The sequence below is a fragment of the Monodelphis domestica genome, chromosome 3, assembly GCF_027887165.1.
Source record: "Monodelphis domestica isolate mMonDom1 chromosome 3, mMonDom1.pri, whole genome shotgun sequence".
Lineage (NCBI taxonomy): Eukaryota > Metazoa > Chordata > Mammalia > Didelphimorphia > Didelphidae > Monodelphis > Monodelphis domestica.
This window is the reverse complement of record NC_077229.1, coordinates 24,816,357-24,834,016: the sequence shown is the minus strand read 5'-3', so window position 1 is coordinate 24,834,016 and position 17,660 is coordinate 24,816,357. Positions and strand designations below refer to the sequence as shown.

General features: G+C 42.0%; 1 long non-coding RNA gene across 2 annotated transcripts in view; it reads left to right on the top strand.

Annotated features, from left to right (window-relative positions):
• The first annotated feature begins 13,327 nt into the window (after positions 1-13,327).
• Positions 13,328-17,660, top strand: part of LOC103097007 (uncharacterized) — a 7,960-nt gene continuing 3,627 nt past the window's right edge. Inside the window, exons 1-2 of one of the 2 annotated variants that reach the window (XR_008917284.1) lie at positions 13,328-13,477; positions 16,542-16,947. This is a non-coding gene — a long non-coding RNA (uncharacterized LOC103097007). Of the gene's footprint in view, positions 13,478-16,541 lie in introns of both variants that reach the window. The other variant, XR_466139.3, reaches the window with a different exon arrangement.

Here is a 17,660-nt window from a genome sequence, read left to right as displayed (position 1 = left end):
CCTGGGTTCCAATTCAATCTCAGATCCTTCTTTTTGGATGATGCTGGGCAAGTTATTTCACCTCAGCCTCAGTTTCCTCAAATATAAACTAAGGATAACAGCATCTATATCTCAAGATTTTTTTTCAAGGATCAAATGAGATATTATTTGTAAAGTACTTAGCATAGTGCCTGACATATATACAATGGGCATTATATAAACGCTACCTATTATGATTATTTCTGTTATTATTATATAATCTCTGCTTGCCTCAATTCCCCAACTACAAAATGGGGAGGACAATGCCTACCTCTTAAGATTTCTGTGAGGATCAGATGAGAGAATATTTGCAAAGCATTTAGCACAGTGGCTGGCACGTGGTCCGGCTTGAATAACTGCGTATTTCCTTATTTCCCCCTTCCCTATTGGTGCTGCTACTAAGAGAAGGTTGAGATAATTCCCAGCCTGATCCCTCTTCCCTTCCCTTTTTGCCCTCCATAAATCAAGAGACAACTAACTGCCTCAGAAAGGAAATGCTTTGCCCAGTGAATTTAGCACTTAGGCTAGCTTGTTGACACAGAGCCTGGAGACTCAGCTGGCAGGGACAAACCCCTCTGATGCCCCCTGGAAGGATGAGCCACTTTAACCCCAGACCCACTGCCCTCCCCTGGGCTTGTGGCTCTAGGGATGCCCAGAGCAAATCAGCATTTTTCTCCCCTTCACCTGTTCAGCGAGGGCTCCCGCTGGGCTCACAATCACATGTTCCACAATATTTCCCTTGTGCTAATCAGTATTGCATGTAAATCCTGAAATGTCAAGTGGGAGGACATTGAGCTGAAGGACCTGTAGGAGGAACATGTAGCTGAGCACAGTGGAAGCTTCAGAAACCCAGGGGCTCAGTCACCGACATACTCTGCTCCAGAAAACAGGCTGAAGGGACCTCTCTTCTCCCTCAGACCAATCTCTGGTCCATGACTGCATCCCCTTCTATGGTCATCCAGCTTCTCTTTAAGTTCCTTTCATAGTCCGCCCACTTGGCTGGAATGTTTTCTATTCTTCTTTGCCTTTAAGACTCACTAACTGCAGCTCAGAGACCACCTTCCATTCAATCCCTTTCTTCACCCCTTTTCCCAGATCTTAAAGCTCTATGCTCCTCCTCCATTAATTAGGGTTTGCTCTGAATATATTATATACTTATCTGGGAACATGCTCTTTATGCCCAAGTGGAATTTCAACTCCTTAAGGGCAGAGACTGGACTTCTTTGCATCTTTATTGTCTGGGACATTGTAGGTGCTTAATAAATGCACAGCATACTGAATTAAGTGGAATGGAATCAAATTGAACTGAACTGGAGCTCACTTTCTTGTAAAGTAGCTCTTTCTAGTACATATTGTACCATGCCATAAACCTATATCCTAACTCTCAGCTCCTGTCCTCCCTCTTCCTTTGATCAAGGTGACAAGTCTGGAGGCCTTTGGATTTAGAATCGGGAGAGTTGTTATTCAATTGTTTCAGCAGTGGCACAATTCCCTTAATTCCGTCTTGGTATTTCTTGGCAAGGATGTTGGGGTGGCTTGCCATTTCCCATTCCAGTTCACTTGACATGAAAAAACTAAGGCAAACAGGGTTAAGCCACTTGTTTGAGGTCACAGAGCTAGTAAGTGAGGCAGGCTTTGAACTCAGAGAGATGTCTTCCTATTTATTCCAAGTCCAGTGCTCTATTCACTGTGTCACTTAGCTGCCCAGAAACTGTTATAGGGATTCTTTTTTATTACTTTTATTTTTTATTTTAAATTTTATTTAATTAGCTAATTTAGAATATTTTTCCATGGTTACAAGATTCATGTTCTTTCCTTCCTCTCCCCCCAACCCCCTCCTGCACTAACACGCAATTCCACTGTTTTACATGTGTCATTGATCAAGACCTATTTCCATATTATTGATATTTGCACCAAAGTGATCATTTAGAGTCTACACCCCCAATCCTATCCCCATCGACCCATATGATCAAGCAGTCGTTTTTCTTCTGTGTTTCCGCTCCCACAGTTCTTTCTCTGGACGTGGATAGCTTCTTTCTCATAAGTCCCTCAGAATTGTCCTGGATCATTGCATTGCTGCTAGTAGAGAAATCCATTACATTTGATTGTACCACAGTGTATCTGTCTCTGTGTACAATGTTCTCTTGGTTCTGCCCCTCTCACTCTGCATCACTTCCTGGAGGTCGTTCCAGTTAACATGGAATCCCTCCAGTTCATCATTCCTTTGAGCACAATAGTATGCCATCACCAACAGATACCACAATTTGTTCAGCCATTCCCCAATTGAAGGGCATCTCCTCATTTTCCAGTTTTTTGCCACCACAAAGAGTACAGCTAGGAATATTTTTGTACAATGTTAGAGGCATTCTAATCCAATGCCTTCATTCTACTGAAGAGGAAACTAAGACTCAGAAGGAAAATGACTCAAAGTTCTCTTTGGATTTGAATCCTGTTGTGGCAATTCACTCCCTATGGAAAGAGAGTTGAATTTTAAGGCAGAGTCCTGGGATTCGTCCTTTCCCTTACTCTCTCCCCTAATTACACTGTATTCAGTTTACAAAATATACCTAAATATAAATGCATTGTATCTTCTGACCAGGAGAAGTTTCTCTTTTGTCTTTGTATCCTGAGATCTTAGCACAATGCCTGCCACACAGTAGGTATACTTAATAAAGGCTTCACAGTTGATTGACAAAATGATGCCCAAAGTTCCTTCCAGATCAAAATCCCACTGACAATCCTTTAAACTCTCATCACTTAATTTCCCCCAGCCCCTGTAAACGGAGGGAGTTGGATGATATAATGAACAGTGCTAGCTTTTAATTCAAAGAACTGGATTCAAATGCTAACTCTGTCACTACAACTAGGTGATGCCACAGTCTGAGTTCAAATCTTACCTGAGACATTTACTAGCTGTCTGGCCTTTGTCAACTTGCTTAATTCTTATCTGCCTTAGTTTCTTCAGTTATCAGGGAATAATAAGAGGACCAAAATCTCAGGCTTATTGTGTAGATCAAATGCGATTCTATTTGTAAAACACAGTGCCTGGCATATAGTAGGCACTACTGAACAAATGTGTTTTCTCTTTCTTCCTTCCTATGTGTCTTTGCACATGCTATATTTCTCTAGCTCTCTTCTTCCTTCTCCATAAAATAAAGGAGTTTGAAGGTCTTTTCCAGTTCTCTGACTTTATGATTTGTTCTAGGTTCTTCAGCCCAAGGATACTTCACACTAAGAAATTGTCAACTGGTGGCCTGGCTCCAGAAGATAAATAAGAATGCTGGAAATGGGAATAAATTCTTTGTAGAGGAGTGCCCTTCATCCTTCCTTTCCTTAGTCTTTTCCCTTCATTCTCTTGACCTTCTAGACTCCAAAGTTCATTTTGTTTAGAAGTTAGGGGGTCCAACTCCATCAGTGACCATCACATGAATACTGACATAGGGACATTATACCGGAGTTTTCTCTACAAGTGGCTGTTGTCATTGAGTCATTTTGGTCATGTCCAACTCTTCAATGCCCCATTTGGTCTTCTTTGAGCAAAAATATAGGAGGAGTTTGCCATGACCTTCTCCAGCTCATTTTACAGATTAGAAAACTGAGACCAATAGGATTAAGTGACTTATCTGGGATTGCATAGCTCGTAAGTGTCTAAGGCCAGATTCGAATGCAAGAAGATGAATCTTACTGACTTCAGGCCTGGAACTCTACTCTAACACTCAGCTATCCTTCCAAGTATCTAGAAAACCATGAATGATAAATCTATGACTATGTCATTCAACTGGGTCTTAACCCACCTCATTGGGCTCTAGTCTCATCTTTCCCATCCATACTTCCATAAAATTAGCCCACTTTCCCAGGCAATGCTGTGGTAGAGGACCGTCTACCCATATTCTCACATCACACCAACTGAGGGGATGAGCCCATTAGTACTTACCCAACCAGAGACTTAGAGCCAGGTAGTAAGAGACCAAAGTTGAGCTGATGAGCCATTGGTATATATGTTTAGTTCTGACTCAGAAGCCAATAGAAAAAGCCATTCCTTGACACATGATATAAATAGTCATAGAATACCTGTGTGTATACTCAGACCCATATATGAAACTGCATCACACTGAGTCCATTTTGCATACTCATAGGGAATGGACTCTTAGTGGCTTCCATTAGAGCTAATTGATGCCACCAGGCTTTGTCTTGTGGGGATCTTCTTGAACTATTCAAAGGAGCCCAACTCTCAGTGTGAGCTGCCCAAATGGAAGCTGCTCAGCTCTGCAGGGAAATCATCATCAGACCATTCTCATTTTTATCTTTAGAATGCCTGTAAGCCATCTCCACACTCCATGTGGCTTTGTGAAAAGAGCATTGAGCTGAGAAAAAGGGATGAATGCCCGGGTGGGTTCTGAACCTGTCTCAGCCTTGCTGGGTGACCTTAAGCACGCATATATTTTACACTCACAGGCCAATGTCCCTCTCTGAGACTCAGTTTCTTCAATCTGAAAAATGAAGGGTGATGGTGAACCTTTTTGGAGTTTGAGCACCCAGAGGGCAAATTCAAGCTGTCTGTGAGCCCCTGGTTACTGGAGAAAGCTGAGGGAGAAAGTGCTTGCTTTGGGTGGCTTGATAAAGGGGTGGGGAATGCAAAAATGTCCTTGGGCACTGGGAAGAGGGGGAACCCTGAGTTCCAGCTATGCATACATACCATGTCTTCACCAATGCTGGATTAGATCATCCCTAGGATCTAGTTCAATTCAGATATTCTGTGTTCTTAGAACTCCAGGTATCTTCCTGCTCAGACATTGCATGTTCCTTTATTTCATGCCTGACATTCAATGTGGCAAAGCCCCTTCCTATGCTATTATTCTAAAGTCCATAGTCATGGATCATAAACTTAGAGCAGAAAGAAATCTCACAGGCCATCAAGTTCACTACCATCATTTTTCATTCTTTTTTGTCTCTATAATTTTATTTTTTAACTAACAAAAATCAATTTTCTTTCTGTCCTATATCCTCTCCATTAAAAAAGGTAAAACTTTTGTGACAAAAATGCATAGTCAAACAAAACAGAATGAATTCCCACATCAACCATGTCTAAAACTATTGGCCCTATTCTGTATCCTAAGTCCACTGGAATATTTCTGTCAGGAGGTAGACAGCATGTTTCATCACGGTACCAATTTTTTATTGATCAGAGTCCTTAAGTCTTTTAAAGTTCTAGCACCCTCATCTTACAGATGAGGAAACTGAGGCAGACAGAAGTCAAATAACTTATCCAGGGTCACACAGCTAGTAAGTGTCTGAGACAAGAATTGAACTTAATACTTCCTGACTCCAAGTTTAGCATTCTCCCTGCTGCTCCAAAATGTCTAAGGTCCCTTCTGGCCATGAGATTCTATGTTCTCTGCTCCCTTCCATCCTTTGACATGACAAGATGTATACCCATACCCTTCTCTGACACTCTACATCCCAGGTAGTAAGATCCCTTCTATTTCTGAGATTCAAGGCTCTCTGGTTCCATCTGACTCTGCCATTTTACTTTTTGAGGGCCCTTCCAGAGAAAACTTTTTAAACAGGGTGATCTACCAATTCTATGGGTGAAGCCACACCCAAGACCATGAATCAATAACATTGCTCTCCCAGTCTTCCTTAACAGACTCTTTCCATCTTCTCAACTTCCCAGGTGGGTCTGGCCCTCCCATTTCCTTCTGCCACACTCCCACCCCATCCCGTCCCCCCTGTTGCTTTTTTATCCCAGTGACTTCTACTTGTGTAAACTTTCCAAAGACTTTGCACAGCGATTGTAAATAATGAAACTCCAGAGGGCTGTGCTAATTTCCTCGACATTTAATCAATGTGATGCTGCCCTGTTCATTAAAGCTGTCAGAAATATGCAAAACCGCCCATCTGGCCCTCCCAGGTACAGAGTGGGGAGAACTCGGCTCCAGAAGAACCAGTTGACTGCTTGATTCCCACACCCCATTTCCCCTCATTGAGGGGCTTCTCATTAATGGTAAGTCATCAGCTCAAGTGTACACTCGCACAATAAATATTTGCAAGGATCCCCCAGCTTGGTCATGGTGGAAGCTTGCCGCTGGTCATACGGTGTGGTTGAAAATCACAGGCGGAAGACCAACCGTAACTAGCTCTTAGGCAGCCACCAGTCAGAGGACTGATACCCTCAGTGGGCACCCCAATCCTTAACACCTTCCACTCGACCGGGCCTTGGGTGCCCCCCAAATTATCGAGACTTATTAAGAGGCATCCGGCAAAATGATATATCTGAGAGCTTTGCATAAAAAAGTGATCAATGCAAATTCCTCAGAGAAAATTGCATCAACAGATGGAAACGGCCCATTTCCAGCAAATGCCTCTGGCTGTGCAGATGGTAATTATGGGATGTATGTAAATATGAAGGCTCTAGGAGGTGGAGCAGAAAAAAAGTCTTGCTGAACCCAGCCGTTGTATGTGGTGGGTGAGAGCTGCCCTGCTGGCCCTTCCCCAGTTAGGAGTGTGGTGGAGGAGGACTCTCCCCAAAAGTCCAAGCCATGTGTAGGTAGGATCCTGGGGAGACCCTCACCCAGAAGGCCTGGAGACAAGACTTGGCTTCTTCAATGTTCAGATTCAGTTGCATGTCTAGCCAAAAAAACAAGGGCCTCCTCTTCTTCCCATCTTCTCTTGGCCCAATGTCTTTGCATCACCCTTTAAGAGGGTCTAAGGCCCCTTTCAAGTCCTTTCTGCTTGTTAGAATGCCATACAGGATAACAGGATATGGAGGAGGGGAAGAAGTCAAGAAAAGAAACTCCCAAGGGTGAAAATGGGCTGGATCACTTTCTGTTTTCCTCTACCTAAAACTTAGCATAGTACTTGCATAGAATGATGCTCAATAAATGCTTGTGGAATGAATGAATGAATGAAAGAAAGAATGAATGAATTGATAAATGACCATTGTGTAGGTTCAGGTTTGACTAGGTGGCTTCTGGGGTATTCTCTAATTCTGCTCTTCTGGGCAAACACCAAGATTCCATGAGTATGATGCTAAGAGCCCAAGGGGCAAAGATTCTATGATTCATGACTGATGCTGTGGTGCTGGGAAAGTTCTTTTACTTGTATTTCATTTTGTTTTTATAAGTGCTTTCATTTTTATGTTTATCTCTATTCTATCATTGCCATTACTAATTCCTGCCTCCACCACCACCAGCCTTCAGCAATAACAAAAAGAAAAACATCACCACAGGCATGCATAGTTTATCACAACAAATTTCCACATTGGCCACCTATAAAAATGTATATCTACTTTTGGGGGGGGGTGAGTGGGGTGTGAATCTTAAAATTTCTCAGACTTGTGAATGTTAAAAAATCTCAGACTCTACCTTAGAAAATTTGGTTAAGGCTATTTCACATTTTAAACAATGGAGGTACTTAGTCAGGAATGTATGTAAGAACTTAACATTACTCCACCCATACTTAGACATACTTTAGGGGAAGATAAAGTTGTAAACTCCTTACTGAACAATGAAAAGTACTTAACCCATACTTAAAGTGAAGCAAAAACCCTTAAGCTAAGTCTATTTTTAGATCTAATACAAAAAGGGTGCTAAGTACCTATGAAGGTCAAATTAATCACTAAAAGGTCAGGCAACTTGCAAACTTGCAAGGGGCAAAAGAGGTGTGAAGTTTTAGTCTATCCAGAGAAGTTGAGAACTAAAGAATGTGTGAATTATGAATGGTCACTCCTGTGAAAATGTCTACTGTGATTGGTAGATGTAAAAACTTAGGGGAGGTGACATAGGAGAAAATTCTCTTTAAAAGGAGGTCAGAAAGGCCTCTGAACTAAATGCAGCCTTGAAAGCTGAAGTAGAGCTTCCTGAGCTAAACTGGAGGGTCTCTCTGAACACTAGAGTTTTGCTTGGAAGGATCTTGTGGTAAGTGATTAAAGACTGACTGATGTCTCTCTTAAGGCTTTGGCCTAGGCTGGCCTAGCCCTTTTCTCATTATTTCCTCTTACTCTCTCTCTCTCTTCCTTTCCTTAATTCCTTATTTGTATTAATTAAAATCTCCATAAAAACCCAGCAGACTTGGGTATTTCATATTTGGGAATTTTCCCCATGGCGACCACTTTATTTTTAATATAAAATCAAGACACTAAAAATTATCTTTGCCAGTGTGGCCAAAACCTTGCAGTTTGGCCATTTACACATTTTTGCGGTCACAGTTTAAGCCAACCACTCTTTTATTTGTAACGGGGGGGGGGGGGGGGGGGGGGAAGCTAAGGTGGTAGGGTGGATAAAGTGTTGGTTTATTTTCAAGAAGACTTGAGTTCAAATCCAATCTCAGGTGATTCCTAGCTGTGTAATCTTGGGCAAATAATTTAACTGCTGCCTGCCTCAGTTTCCTCATTTGTAAAATGGAGATGATAAATAGCACCTACCTCCTTGCGAGGATTAAATGAGATCCTATTTATAAGACACTTTGTAAAACCTAAAACACTATATAAAAGCTAGCTAATAATTTTACTGAGGATATCTAGATGGTGTAATGAACATGGTATGAGGCCTATAGTCAGAAAGACTCATCTTTCTGAGTTCAAATCTGACCTCAGATCTTTACTAGCTGTGTAACCTTGGGTAAGTCACTTAACCCGTGTGCCTCAGTTTTCTCATCTGTCAAATGAACTAGAGAAGGAAATGGCCAACCACTTCAGTGTCTTTTGTCAAGAAAACCCCAAATGAGGTCATGGAGAAACAAATACAATTGTACAATAGGGTACTTTTGGCTCTGATATTTAATGATTCCAACTAAGAAGAGGAATTGGGATCCTGGGCATAATAGGGTTTTTACTCTTTCAGACTCAGACATACAAGTTCTGTTAGACCAAGCTTTTTTTTTTCTTTTTGTCAGTTACTAAATGTTGACCTATGACCCACTGTACCCCTTTCCTGGCTCCATCATGTGAGTAGTAGAAAAAAGTTAGATCTAGAACATAAATGGGTTCAAGACACAACTCTTGACATTTCCTAGCTGTGTGACCCAGGGCTAGTCACTCTCGTCTCCAATTCCCTCATGTTAAAATAGAGAAGAGAAAGATAGTATAAATGTGGCTCTGGATAAAAACACTTGGTAAGGCTCCTTGATTCTGCTTTGGGGACTTCTCTTGTATATGCTCCCTTCTCATTCACACAGCACTTTCTCCCGGGGTCCATCCTCTCTCGCAAGAGCTTTCTAATTTGGTCTCTCTTTCTTAAGTCTCTCTGTCCTCCAACTCATCCTTCAGCTGCCAAAGAGATTTTTCCCAAAGTATAAGTATAAATATGATACCTCCTTACTCATTAAACTGCAGTGGCTCCCTATTACTTCTGGGTCCAAAAAGAAAGTACTTTGTTTTACATTTAAAGCTTTTTAAGTTCCAGATATTCACATCCTTCCTTTAGTATCTTATACTCTACTCCTTCCATGTCCCCTAAGATCTAGCCACACTGCCGATTTATAGGGCCTCTCCAAAAATTTTTCTGCCTCCTAGATCCCCTGGCTTTAAGTCTCAGCTAGGGTAACTAGGCAGCATAGTGGATAGGTGACATCAGGAAGATTCATCTTCATGAGTTCAAATCTGGCTTTGGTCAGTATGAACCTCACTTAACCCTGTTTCTCTCAGTTTACTCTTCTGTCAAATGAGCTGGAGATGGCAATGCCAAATCACTACAATATTTTTGCCAAGAAAATTCCCAATGGAATCAAAAAGAGTCAGACACAACTGAACAACAAAGTCCTACCTTCTCCCCAAAGCCTTTCCCAGTCCTTAATCTTAGTGCCTTCCCTATGAGATGATGTCCAATTTATCCCACATATAGCTTATTTGTATATATAGTTGTTTGCATATTGTCTCCCCTATTAGACTGTAAAATCCTTGGAAGAAACTTTTACTTTTATCCTCAGTGATGAGTCCATTGCTTGGCACATGATACATATTGAATAAATGTAAGTTGACTGATTGACTAACTGACTGACTGACTCTGTGTCCTTGCCTTTGTACTGGTTGCATCCTCAGACCTGGGCTGCTTCCTCTCCTCACTTCTGCTTCTTAGAGTCGATAGCTTCCTTTAAGCCTCAGTTAAAATCCCATTTTCTCTAAGAAATCTCTTCCCATCTTCCCTCCGAGTTTCTAGAATCTCCTTTGAAGTTACCCACCATCTACTTTGCTTGGATTTTGTACATGTTTGAGCTCTCAATAGTGTGTAAGCTTCTTGAGGGCAGGAGACACAAAAATAAATTTTTTGGGAGGAGAGTAATCACAGCATTATCACATTGCCTGATACAGAGTTAGGGATTAATAAATATTTATTGATTTGACTGATCAAAAGTCAAAAAAGATAAGGTAGAGGAAAGAAAGTAGGATATGCAAGAATTTGGAGTCAAACAAATTGGGCTCACATCCTGGTCCTGCCTGCCATTTCATAAGCACATCACTTCTCCTTTGAGCATCAGTTTTCTTCATCTGGAAAATGGGAACATTCTCAATTGTATTTCCCAGAATTACTGTGAAGGGAACAAAAACCCTCTCTGGAAATCCTGCGATGTGAAATTTGAGCTATTCTTAGTAATTACCATCTCCTTCCCCGAGGAAGACTCTGAATGTAGGGAAAAGACTAGATGCTGAGAACTTGGGGGACCCAGGATTAAATACCAGCTGGATCATTATTGCATTATTTATTTTTAGTCCTCTTGTGGCCTCTTCTTTTAAAAAGAATGGGGCTGCATCTATCTCTAAGACGCTTTCCTACTTCAACAGCATAAGAACTAATCTCTTTCTAGCCTCCAAAATAAACCTATAAAATAGACTGGACAGAGGATTGTGCCCTGACATAGGCAATGGAAATAGATTGGAACAGCATGCACGTGTCCCAGATGAGACAACTAAGATAAAGAAAAGTGACTTATCCAGGGTCACTGAGCAATTCAGGGGCAGATAAGCCAGAAGAGGCTTTAATGAACATCTAGACTGGTTTTGACAGAGGAGGGAAGGGAAAGCTCAGAAGGGATTCAGTGACTTATTGAAGGTCAGAGAGATTATAGGGATCCAGATTCATGATATCTTCCATATACTCATATTTCCTCCTCATCTTACTATTTCATATTCATATTTTTCAGTCGTTTTTCAGTCATATTCAACTCTCCATGACCCCATTTGCAATTTTCTTGGTAAAGATACATACTGGATTGTTTTGCCATTTTCTTCTCTGGCTCATTTTACAGATAAGGAACTGAGTCAGAGTTATGACTTGCCCAGGATTACACAACTTAGGAAGTGTCTGGGGTCAGATTTGAAACACATGAAGATGAGTGCTTCTGATTCAAAGCCTACTGTACAACCCTGCTGCTCCCTTATTACTTTAAGAAACAATAAACAAAGGATGCTCACATAGGAGAGCAGGACAGGACATCTATGCCCTTGGAGGTCTACCCTTCCCTTCCTTGCTGTTCCCCCAACTCCCAACCCATACTCACTCACAACCCAGTTTCTGCCCCTTACCTCCTCTGGTTTGTGGTTGGTAGGGAGGAAGCTTCAGCCACATCCCCACAACATCATGCCTTCACATCCCGTGTTATTGATCTCTGGGTTTTATGAGGGTGGCGAAGTCATATTTTTTAAATTGTATTATTACATCTTTACAGTCTGTACACTTAATAGGTGTTCTCCACCAGCTGACTAGGTCTCAGGATTTATATATTAAACAGAGCTGTTTATTTGTTTCATATTGATAAAGGTATATTTTGGTTTAAAGAAGGTATTTTCTGGATTGCTCTAAGGAGAAAAGAATCCAAGCATCCTCACTAGTACCATTATCCCTTGCAACTGGGCTTGGTAGGAGGCTGGTCTTGAGATTTCTTTGGCATTGGGAGTGCCCAGAAGAGGAGACTCCAACCACCAAGATAGGTTGACATCTTCTGGCCATGTATATGCATGTTTGTGTTTATGGAAGGACACTGGAACTCAGTCATCTTAATTCTGTTAGGTGCAAGGACTTGGGATCTTCCATGAGTAGGCATTTCTATCTTCTCTGTGCCTCAGCTCCTCAATGATGCCATTGGAGGTTGTACCATGTGACTCAAGATCCCTCTCTAGCTTTAAAAATCCACCATCTAAAGTATTAAGAGCTATGTTACTTTTCACCTAGGCCTTGTGACTTTCCAGTAAAGCATATTGCTTGTTCTCTTGGAGTTTACAGACTAACACAGCATTTATTTATTGGTTTGGGGGTTGATTTATTCATTCAAAAGCAGGCACTGGAGGACGAGGCTAGGTGGTCTGGAAGAAATAACTAACAGAATTAAGATTTGATACCAGTTTAGATTCAATAATATATCGAGCATGACAAAAACTGATAGGGAAAGAAAGGAAGGAAGAGAAGAGAAAGAGAAAGAGAGAAAGAAAGAAAGAGAGAAAGAAGAAAGAAAGAAAGAAAGAAGAAAGAAGGAGAAAGAAAGAAAAGAAAGAAAGAAAGAAAGAAAGAAAGAAGAAAGAAAAAGAAAGAAAGAAAGAAAGAAGGAGGAAGGAAAGAAGAAAGAAAGAAAGAAAGAAAGAAAGAAAGAAAGAAGAAAGAAAGAAAGAAAGAAAGAAAGAAAGAAGAAAGAAAGAAAGAAAAGAAAGAAAGAAAGAAAGAAAGAAAGAAAGAAAGAAAGAAAGAAAGAAAGAAAGAAAGAAAGAAAGAAAGAAAGAAAGAGGGAGGGAGGGAGGGAGGAGGGAGGAAGGAAGGAAGGAAGGAAGGAAGGAAGGAAGGAAGGAAGGAAGGAAGGAAGGAAGGAAGGAAGGAAGGAAGGAAGGAAGGAAGGAAGGAAGGAAGGAAGGGACTCTGCTCTGAAGGTCCTTCTTTGATTTCCCTGAGTCATATTCATGTACTCCTCTCTTTCCAAAACAATTTTCTATGTCTTCCAGAAATACTAAAAATCTTGTATTATCTGAAATATATTCGATTCAGCCAAGTCTGGATGAGGAATTTGTAGAAAGTATGGCTCAGGGATTAACTTCATTCTGGTCCTCAAAAAAACAACATTTTCTAGAAAAAAATAGACCATTCTATGAAGTTAAGGTGTTTTAGGAATGGGGGATGGTTAATAACTTAGCCTCTGAACATCCAAATGAGCAAGGGCTTAGCAGAGAATGTCAGGGCTGGGAGGAGCCTTAGAACAAGGAATGGGAGAGATGGGAGAGAGCTTAGAACAGGGAATGTCAGAACAGGGAAATACCCTTAGGTGAGGGGGTGGGCTGTAGAACTTAGAATTTCAAAGCTGGGATGGGTCATACAACAGAGAATGTCTGAGTTGTGATGTCCTTAGAGCTGAGAATGTCAAACTTTGAGACCATCATGTCCAGGCCTCTACTGTGAGGAAGGGATTACCTCAGTCCAACCGAGGGTATATTATTCACAAAGGGTCCCCTGGTAGATAATGGACTGAGCCAGGACTAAGCCTAGTAAGTACCATCTTCTCCTCACCTGCCATCTCTTCCCTACATCTCTTCTAATTAAGAAGAGCTCCTTTCGTTGTCATTTCCAGGGAAGGGATGTGAGGAAGGATAAATGTTTGATAGTACATTAGCAATGACGGCTTATGTTCTAATAGACATTAAGATATTTCAAACCCTTTTCCTACAACCTCAGACCCTAGGTAGTACAGACCCTAGGTACTGAATGAGGAACTGGGTGATATAGGTTCAAATTCCAGGTCTTCCACTACCAAGTTGGGTGACTTTGGATCAGTAAGTCAATCTGTCTGGGCTTTGGTTTATCTGTATAGTATGGGTTCCCCTTACTGAGGCCTTAGGTTCGCTGGCCTTAGGTCAATTCTAAGCATCTTGCCCCCCTTTTCCCAAGAGAGGTCTAGGTGGGATAAAGTTATTGCCCCAGGTCACATAGCTGGTAGGTAGTAGGATTCAGCCTTGCATCTAGTCCTCCTTCCTGGAAGTCCAGACAGAGCTCATTTCCACCGCCGCATGCTGCCCTCGTGTTAATTGGTGCCAACTAATTAGACAAAGATAGTAGTGATCCCTCGAAAGCAATAAGCTTTTGGTGCTTTGTTTTAATGTTATAATAATTACTGCCATTCTCCAAAGTGCCTTCAGTCTTTAACAAGAAAAACCCAGGTGAGACTTCTCCTCAGCACAAGCAGAGCAGTAAACTCGGGAAAGTCCCACTGTGTGCCCCAGCATGGTATGCCTAAGGCTCTTGAAAATACCCCCCAAATGCCTAGAATTTAGAACCAAGTAGTTTGTCTTGGAAAAAAAAAAAATCCTCTAGAAAACAAACCAAACCAAACACCTCTCCTTTGCTGGTCTTAGTAATTTTTTGCAGTGACTGATTGTATTCTATTTTTTCTCTCCCGGTCCCTTGTCTGAGCTAGTAGCTCCTCATTTGTTTTCTAGAATACCCTTTCCTGCATCATTGCTAACTGGTGCCCTCTTGCCCATGTTAACTGAGAAGAGGAACAAATTCGGTGAGCCTGAGAATACTCTAGTTTGACCCTCCTTACAAAATTCCTGGTCTTCTTTTGCCCTTCCTGAGAAGCCCTAATTGTGTGGGCAAATGCCTGAGTATGTTCACACTAAACCAAGAATAAGGATGGGAACCTAGCACTACGGGTTCTAGAGGCAAGATTTTTGATGGCTCATAAATCCCTGACTTTCTCATGCTATAGGTGGGGATCTCACCTAGGTCTACCCAGACCTCCCCTCCCTCTTTCTCTCTTGGTTCACTTATAGACCTATCCTGGCTTTTCTGCATTCTGATGATTATGCATTGACTTCTTTTCTTGTGCCAAAACTTTATGATCCATCCCTAGAAGAAACCCGAAGTCCCCATTATGTCCTAATGCAGAAGATAACAGATGGAAACAACTTATTCTAGTATTAGGCCAGCTCCTAGCTATGCTGCTGTCTCTAAATATAGTGCTGACCCCTATTGGAAGCCCCCAAATAGGAGCTGGAGATCATTGGAAAGACCTAATATCAGGATTTTTCTGATGATATGGCTAGATGATGCTGAGTTACTGTTGCGACTACAAGCAAAAATCCTATTAGATGGTTCCTGTCTGGGTTGGACTTGATCCCTTAGCCTTTGTTCATATGCTTGAAGAGAACTTTGCCAACAAAATCGTTGTCCCATGGGGGCAGCTAGGTAGCTCAGTGGATTGGAGCCAGGCCATAGAGACGGGAGGTCCTAGGTTCAAATCCGGCCTCAGCCACTTCCTAGCTGTGTGACCCTGGGCAAGTCACTTGACCCCCATTGCCTACCCTTACCACTCTTCTGCCTTGGAGCCAATACACAGTATTGACTCCAAGATGGAAGGTAAGGGTTTAAAAAAAAATCGTCCCATCAGCTCATGCCTACCTTTTATCCGACTCTTTCCTGTGGCTCCAAGAAGCTCTAACACGTACTGTGGCCACATCCTAATAAAACCATTATGGCAGACAGGCTAAGCCAGATTGAGGGTAACCAACAGCCCTCAAATCCATTGGCAAGTGAGGGAGGGGAAAGTCTAATCCAAGCATGTGAAGACTTCCCCCTATGGAAGGGGCCAGGGAGAATAATTACTTCCAATGGTCATGAAGACAGCTGAAGCATGAACTGTAGAGCTCTCAAAGCTTGGTCAGACAAGATCTTTCACTTCCTCCTGGGTCATCACCAATCTTCCTGACCTTGTCCTTGTCCCTGGACTTTGATGACTGGAAAAGAGAGAGGCTGATGATTTTGTACATGTAGCCTCACTTAAGTCCAACTCACCACATGACATCATTGGTCCTCTTCTAAAAGAAGGACAGACACAATCACCACCAGCTATACCTTCTACTCTTATCCTCCACCAAAGTGGTGCTCACTTTTAGGCCTTTTCTTGAAGAATCCCCCAAACTATTAAATGGTTCTTCATGAAAAAGTACATTAACACTTTCTTTACCGTTGTACCCCCTAAACCCAAACCATGGGACTTTTTCATCTCACATGGAGCCGAAACCTGTCATATGTGCTGTTTCTCCTTCCCTAATAGAATGTGAGCTCCCTGGCAGCTTTTCTATTTGCAGCCCTACAACCAAACACAGAGTTTAGAGAGCAAGTCAAATAACTATGAGAACCAGCCACAACTTAAGAATAGTGCATACAAAGCATCAGCATCCCAGGTGGTGACCGTCTTCCTTCATTGTACAGATAAAGAAATCGAGTCTGAAAGAGGGGGGCATGGTCCTGTTAAAAAATGTATGGCAGAGGGAGCAGCGGGGTAGCTCAGTGGATTGAGAGCCAGTCCTAGAGATGGGAGGTCCTAGGTTCCAATCTGGCCTCACACACTTCCCAGCTGTGTGACCCTGGGCAAGTCACTTGACCCCCATTGCCTAGCCCTTACCACTCTTCTGCCTTGGAGCCAATACACAGTATTGATTCCAGGACAGAAGGTGAGGGTTTAAAAAACATGTATGGCAGGGTTGGGGCTGTATCCCAGGGCTCCTTACACAGGATCTGACATACTTTCAATCTCTCTTTCCCATCCAGGTAAGGAAAAGAAGACCCATATCAATAATTTCTTTACATTCTTTCAGTGGAGAGGATAATTTTGAAGCCAGGAACTCACCCAGCCCCCATCTGCTATGGTCCAGTGGAAACTCCATGGAAACCAAAGAGAAAAGTTCTACCTGACCAAAGGGGTCAAAAGGAGACTTAAAAGAGAATGAAACATAATTAATAACCATCAGCTATAGATTTCGTCGAGAGGAATGTCAAGATTTATTGATCAAAGAGGAAACACTGATTCCTGCAAAGTGTCCTGTCTTCTCTGGGTCAATGCTTTGTGATATACAAAGACACCAGGAGCAGTTACAAGCACGGGGAATGGCTTAATCAAAAGAGGCTGAGTAGCTCCTTTCCATTCAGAAAGAAACTTCTGGAAGTCCTAGAAAGGGTGAGATTCAGGATTAATATCAATAACATCAATTTCTATATAGTTCTCTGGGGTCTGCAAAGGGCTTCCTTTACAATGACTGTAAAGAAAGTAGTACAAGAATTAAGTGATCTCCCTAGAGAGAGGAGAAAACTGAGGCTCAGAATGGTTATTCAGAACACATCTAGTGACAGGAAAAACAAACAAATGAACAGAGAAGGAATATTTCGCTGGTGCTTTCAGGATTGAAAAGTATTTTTCTCCAATAGCACTGCCTTGTAAGGAGCATATGGGATTATGGGTGATCAGAAAGGACTAGCACCTCTGGAGGGAGGGTTTCCTGGAGGCTTTTCAAGGTCATTCATTCAGCTTTGGTGTCCACCTGCCACCTACTCTCACACGTATGGCTCCAAGAAGCTATAGCATGCATAGCGGTCACACCCAATTAAACTATCTTGGCAGATGGGATAAACCAGGCTGAGGATAAGTGAAGGGCCACAAACTGGTCAGTGAGTTAGGGAGTGTCTACCCCACACATGCAAAGACTTCCCACCAAGTAGAATGGGCTAATGAGCACAATTTTTTTCCTAAGGTCAGGAAGGTTGCCAAAGCAGGTGCTAGAGCTCTGTCAAACACTGAAGACAACGAGGTCATCCTGAGCCATCACCAGTCATCCTGACTTTTGTCTTGCCACTGGACTTGAGTGACTAGAAGAAAAAGTGAGGCTGCTGACT